The sequence below is a fragment of the Pinus tabuliformis genome, chromosome 5_1, assembly GCF_031772625.1.
Source record: "Pinus tabuliformis cultivar Carrire ecotype Pingquan chromosome 5_1, CPIR1, whole genome shotgun sequence".
Lineage (NCBI taxonomy): Eukaryota > Viridiplantae > Streptophyta > Pinopsida > Pinales > Pinaceae > Pinus > Pinus tabuliformis.
This window is the reverse complement of record NC_142305.1, coordinates 906274145-906281153: the sequence shown is the minus strand read 5'-3', so window position 1 is coordinate 906281153 and position 7009 is coordinate 906274145.

Sequence of the window (7009 nt, the reverse complement as noted above, 5' to 3'; positions counted from 1 at the left end):
ATTTCTAACCATTCATTTTGTTCTCATTATAAATTCTACTTGTACATGAGTATCTAGAACTCTATGTACTACATGCTTCTAGATTCTAGAAGATGTTTCTAACCATGCAATTTATACATGCTCCTATTCTACTCAAAACCTTGAAAGAAGAATTGAAGTAAAGAGTTTGACTTAGTCATAGTAGAGATCTGGAGGATCTTCCTTCTTTTGCTTCTTTTCTTCTTCTTTCACCTCTTGAGCCATGTGAGATTCTTCCCTCTTTCTCTTGTTGTTGTTGTCCTTCTTAAGCTTAGGACAATTCCTTTTGTAGTGTCCATATTCTTGGCATCCATAATATTGGATTTTGGGCATGTCTTTGTTGTTTGTTCTTCGTGGACCAAATTTGCCAAATTTTCCCTTTTTCTTGGCCATGGTAGAAAATGCTTGTTTCTTTGATCCAACATCTTCCTTTTCTTTAAATTTGGTTTCCTCTGTCTTTCATAGAGATCTCATTTCACTGAGTGTGGTTGCTTCCTTCTTGGCATATATGCTTGGTGTGAACTTGCCCCAATCCTTAGGTAGAGAATTGAGTACTACAATTGTCATTTCTCTGTTAGACATGACTTCGCCAAGCTCTTGAAGTTGATCCCTCATTTCAGAGATCTTCATGAAGTAGGGAGTTATTCCTTCCTTTGATATATTCATTTTGTACAACTCATTTCTTAGATATATCACTTCTCCACTTGTGGATATCAAGAATAGATCTACTAACTTATCATAAATTTCTTTTGATGTTTCAAATTTGGAGACATAAGGAATGAGAGAGTCTTTGATTGATTATATTAGAATACTTTGAGCTCTTGTCTCATCCTTATTATACTTGGCTAAGGCTTGAGTTTGTTCCTTAGAAGGGATAGTGATATTCCCTTTGACATGTTCTAGGAGTTCATTCTCCTTGGGAAGTAAATCAATCCTCTTCTTCCATGCAGTAAAGTTATTAGTACCTACCAATTTGTTGCTTTCCTTTCAAAAAGACATTGATGTATATTTAGAAGGGGACATATACTTACTTTATAGATTTTGACATGTAGAGGATTTGCTTTCTCCATAAAGAGTTGATGGATTGGTTTGTGGTGTAGGTCTCTTCTTGATCTTCTCTTCTTTTTAGGTGCCTTTATGTAAGGATGTTCTTCTTGCTTTGTAGTCTTCCTTGATGAATGATAGATGGTAGGCCTTCTTTTCCTTAAGTATATTTGGTTTGATGCTTCAACCTTGTAGATGTCTTTCCTTGATGAGTGTTCTTGAGTTTCCCTTCTCCTTGATGTGTCACCTTAGCTCTGATACCATGTTGAATAATCTAGGGCAATGAGGTGTAGTGTGATTCTTCTTGACTTGATAACAATTTGTGAAGCACTTTTACAATTATCTTAGCTTTATCTTCTTCTTATTATTAGTGTGTGTGTTTCATCAAACTACTACGAAAAACATAAAGACAAGAACACAAATGTTGGCTCTCTGCCAGGGCCAAAACCTTTCTTATCTTGAGAGGAAAATCCTTTAGTAAGTTTCTCTTGTTGAAGCTTCTTATTGATCACTGCCAAAACCTAGACGCTTGACAAGAATATCCTCCAAGCACAAGTCAAGTCCTTCCTTCTTCCTGCACTTTGTTTCCCGGCACTTCATCCTTCTTCTTCTGTCACTTCGTCCTCCTACTTCTTTCGACAACTGGTGATAGACCTTGTTATGCTTAGTTCTAGAAGAGATATTTTTCCTTGATCCTTAGTGAACTCTTTCACATAAGATGATGCCTTCCTTCTCTTAACCAAATGAGCTTCTTCCTTGAGATGTAGGTACAGACTTAGTATGACTATCCTACAACCCTAATTTCTCGTGTGGTGGTTTTCTTGATGTTGTAGACTCTTTTCTCCTTCGCTTGAGTGCCCTTATTCTTCACTAGATTGGGAGGCCTTATAGGCCTAGTTTACTAGCCCCAAATGGTGAGGTATATCAGTTGTGAGTTGTTGTTGTCATAACCACAGAGACAATCCTCCTTTTCTTGCATGTGTGGTTGTAGCTTTCCCTAGAAATAGTCTTCTTTAAGTTCGGTTGTATACCCTTCTTCTTCGCTGCACTTGGAGATATTTTCTTGTCCTTCATTAACCCTTTTCTTCCTCCTTTTCTTCACTAATTTCATAGATATGATTGTGTTCTATTTAGAGGAGTGGACAACCTCTATATATAGAGGATTTTCCTTCCTTTAGGCTGACTTGAGGCCGACTAGAGGACAATATGCCGACTTGACATATTTAATCATCATTTTGTTGCTTGAAGGATGTCGTGGCAAGGAGGAGACTTTGACTTTGCTTGGAGGTAACTTCTTTGACTCTTATACACAATGTAACATTCCTTTAAGGTCTTTAACATAATTCTTTTGATCTTTTGACTTACCTATAGCACTTTAACATGTGCTAGACCTACTTCACTAAGCAAGAAACTCATTGACATATATCATAAAAAAATATTTCTTTTCTTGGATAAATACAAATATCAAAAGTACATTTATGAAGATAGAACCTAGTTACATTTCCTTCCACATATGTAATGAAACATCTATTTTTGGAAAAATATAAATATTATTGCATTGAACATGATATTAAGGAAGAAATCATTAAAATGAGTCAAAACAAGGATGAAAATAATGAAGATTTTCTAGAAAGAATTATCTACATAGTCAAGAGAGCAAAGCAACATAAATTAGTATTTGAAACTCTCAAAACTTTTTTTCTCTAAGGGATTAGAAATGAATAGATTGATCTCTGAATTTGATGGGTAAAGGAGATGTATCTCATATTACTTTTGCAAAAAACTGTGAATTATAGAAACATATATCGTGAGGAAGAGCGAAATAGGGTAAAGGTCCTCGAGACTCAACTATGGCTAGAGTAAGTAAATATGCATCTAGTATGGTAAGTAGAGTTTAACTTGGTCACTTATTAAAAAAAGTTAAAATTGATATTCTTGGAAATTTAAGTGAAAAAATGATATGCTAAGGGTTGAAGACAAACAAAAGGCAGAAAATGGTGCAATATCCATATTTTGTCCTAAATGTAGAAAATAGTATCCTTTGAAAGAATTCCCTTTGTATAACATCGAAATTTGTGTCATTTGTGCAAAAACGCATGCAACAAAGGGTTTCCCATCTCTACCAGGACTTAAAGCAGTTGATCAAGAGGATAATGGAGAAAATGAAGCCTCATAATAAATTTTATTTTTAGCACTAAGAAGACCTTAACAAGTGAAACAATGATGTACTATCCAAGATCCTACTCAACAATTTCATATCTATCAACAATATCCACAAAGTAATTAGAATGCACCCTTACCTTGGAAACTGTTGAAATTTTGTAGCTGAGGTCAATATTCGAAAGAAATAATTTTTTTTCTTGAGTTCATGTTGGCTCTAGGAGGACATGTTTACCCCACTAGTTGAATGGGTTTGACCCTTGGCCAAAACCATTTTACTGTTAGGTTATTATAATACTTGTGTAACCCCATATTCGTTTTCCCTATAGAAACCCACTATTGTTATTTTTGTGCCCTAATAGTATTATTGCTATGTAGGCCCTAATTATATTTTGATCATTTATACTCATATATATACCAAGGAGGTCTTGTCATTTGAATCATCCAAAAATTGTTCATTTATGTGATGTAAAGGGAGGTTTCCCCCTTGAAGTGGATTATTATTTAGTTGTTGATATATCTTTTCTTGTGTTTCTATGCTAATTTGATCTGAATACATAACATTTGGTATCAAAGCTCTTGACTCAACGGTTTTGCTACTTCAAGCAAACCATTGTGGAATTTCCGCTATAAAGATTTTTATTTGAAGCTTCAGATCATGAAATTGCTACCCCATGGAGGTGAAATACTTATTAGTATTTTGGTTACAATTCCAGACCTTGGTTCGCTCTATTTACAAAGATATGGTCCAAGGAAGTTAGAGTTTTTGTGTGCTCTAGAATTTAGTCTCAAATAGGTGTCCTAGGGAAATACACCATAACTTTCTCTCTCAGAATCATATTTGAATTCCATGAAAATTGAATGAAATTTTATGGGATGTAGTTGTTCGGGTGGGAGTTTCAGGGCCAAAGTTTTAAACAATGGCATGTGGCATCCCATACAATTTTTCTCTACTAAACGAGTCCATAATCAGGTCATCGTGGGAGATTTGGCATAAATTTATCTTGAAGAATCAAATTTCAGTATAACTGGTGGGATTGGAAATAAGATACAAAGATATACCTTAGGACACAATTTCAGGACTTAGGAGGCCAAAATCACAAAGACACGATAGTTTCAAGGTAAGTTAGATAAACAAGCTCAAAATCAAGCTCTTAAAAGGTGTGTATTTTTAAACTTGCATAACTTTTGTTTGAAATATCATTTTAAGTGATTAAAAGGGAATAGTGGAGCATAAATATCAATAATTAGTTCCAAAATTCCTCTCAAACAAAAAAATGCTACACCATTCAAGCCCTCATAAGGCTCTACTATGACGCATGAAGAGGAAGAAATGCAACATGATATATCAAAATTATGGGACCAAGTGCAACAAATTTTTCTCTCACAAAGAGAAAACAAAGATGAAATAAAAGGGGACATTGAAGGTTTAAAATTAGACATGGAAGGTTTGAAAAAGTTGCTACAAGAAATAATTTCTAGTGGTGACTAGGTATTCCTTGAAACTCGTGACGAAAACAAAAGGAACGTGAATCATGGTTTTAGAGACTCCAACTTTGGTTTGAAGACTGACCATATTCCATAGATCGATATGAGGAAGTTTGATGGCAAGGATTCAGTAACATGGATACTATAGATGGAGTAGTTCTTTGATCTACACGATGTCCAACACACACAAAAGGTATGCATTACATATTTATATTTAGAACCCAATTAGTTTGTGTGGTATCGATGGCTTTGTTCTCGTAAATCACTTGTCACTTGGACTATTTTTACAAAGGAATTGATAGCACATTGTGAAGATACAAATAGCAATACCTTCTTTAGCTAATTGATAAATCTCAAACAACAAAAGGGTCCATTTGGGGAGCATATTGAGGACTTCCAGAGATTGAATATCAAGGTAATTGATATTCCAAAGGAGCATTTGATTGATGTCTTCATAGGGACATTAAAGGATAACATCCAACATGAGCTTCTCCTTTGGGAACCTAAGTCATTAGAGAATGCATTAAGGGTGGCAAGAAAAGTTGAAAGCAAATTTATGGCAACAAGGAGTTCTACCACTAACAACTATAAAGATGGAAGTGTTGTCGCTCCTAGCCTTCCACAACCTACAAGGTTGACATCACAACAATTGGAGGAAAAAAGAGTTAGCTTTGTTACAGTTATGATAGAAAATACACTAAAGGTCATAAGTGCACTGAGAATATATTATTTTACATAGATTGTGAAGAGAAGGAAGAAAAGGAACAAGAAATATCGAAAGAATAAGATATATACCAGGAACCAACCCCAATGGTTGAAATAGAAGAAATGAATCTGACCATATATTGTGATGCATTGGCAGGAATTGCCACTCCTAAAAGTCTCAATATACAGGGATATATCAAGAATAAATAGGAAATAATATTGATTGATTCGAGTAGTACACATAATTTTATTCATTGTAAGATAGCCAAGGATTTGAATTGCTTTCTATATCCAACACCAAAATGTCAAGTGGTGGTTGCAAATGGAGGAACTAAAAATTGCTTAGGGAAGTGCCATAATATGAATCTAACCATGGGGAAATATGTATTTAATATTCCAATGATTTCTATTCCAATTGGTGGTGTTGATGTTGTATTAAGAGTCTATGGCTACAATATTTGGTGACGATAACTTTTAATCTTCAAGAAATTTTCTTGAAATTTTTCTAGGAAGCAAAGAAAATTGACTTAAGGGGTATTACAGGGAAACCTAGGAAGATAATAAGCTCCAATAGCATGAAAAATCTTTTGAAGAAGGAACAATGAGGGGTAACTATACAATTATGGTCACTAGATGTTCAAACATCTAAGTCATCCATTTCTCCATATCTCCAAAGAGTCCTTGACAATCATTCCAAGTTATTTGATACTCCCAAAGGTCTCCCACCTATACGCGATAATGATCACGTTATTCACTTGATTCCAAGAAGTGTTCCTCCAAACATAAAAACTTACAGATATCCCTATGCCAAAAATAGAGAAATTGAACGTATGGTTGCAGAAATGGTAGAGGCGGGTATAATTCAAGCTAGCCAAAGTTCTTTCTCTTCTCCAATAGTATTGGTGCACAAGAAGGATGGATCATGATGTATGTGTCCGAATTATAGAGAGATCAACAAGCTCATTATTAAAGATAAATTTCTCATTCCTGTCATTGATGAATTGTTGGATTAACTACATGGAGTAATTTACTTCACCAAGTTGGATCTTCATTCAGGATATCATCAAATAAGAATGAAGACAAAAGACATTCTTAAAAATGCATTCGGAACTCATGAATGTCATTATGATTTTTTGGTCATGCCTTTTGACCTTATTAATGCACCTTCCCCATTTTAAGGTTTGATGAATCACACTTTCAAACCCTTCCATAGAAAATTTGTGTTAGTATTTTTTGATGATTTACTAATCTACAACAAGTCTCGAAATGATCATATTCATCATATTGACATGGTGATCAAACTATTAGAGGAGAAACAGTTGTATGCAAAACCCTCCAAATGTTTCTTTGGGGTACAAGAAGTGGAATATTTTGGTCATTTTGTATCTCATGAGGTTGTTAAGGTAGACCCTAACAAAAGTAAAGCCATCAAGGAATGGAAAATCCCCACAACCTGAAGGAATCTTCAATGATTTCTCAGGTTGACAGGGTATTATTGCAAGTTTGTGAATAATTAGGGGAAAATAGGAACACCTCTAACAACATTACTAAAGAAAGATGCATTCTGTTTAACTTCATAAGAAACTAAGACCTT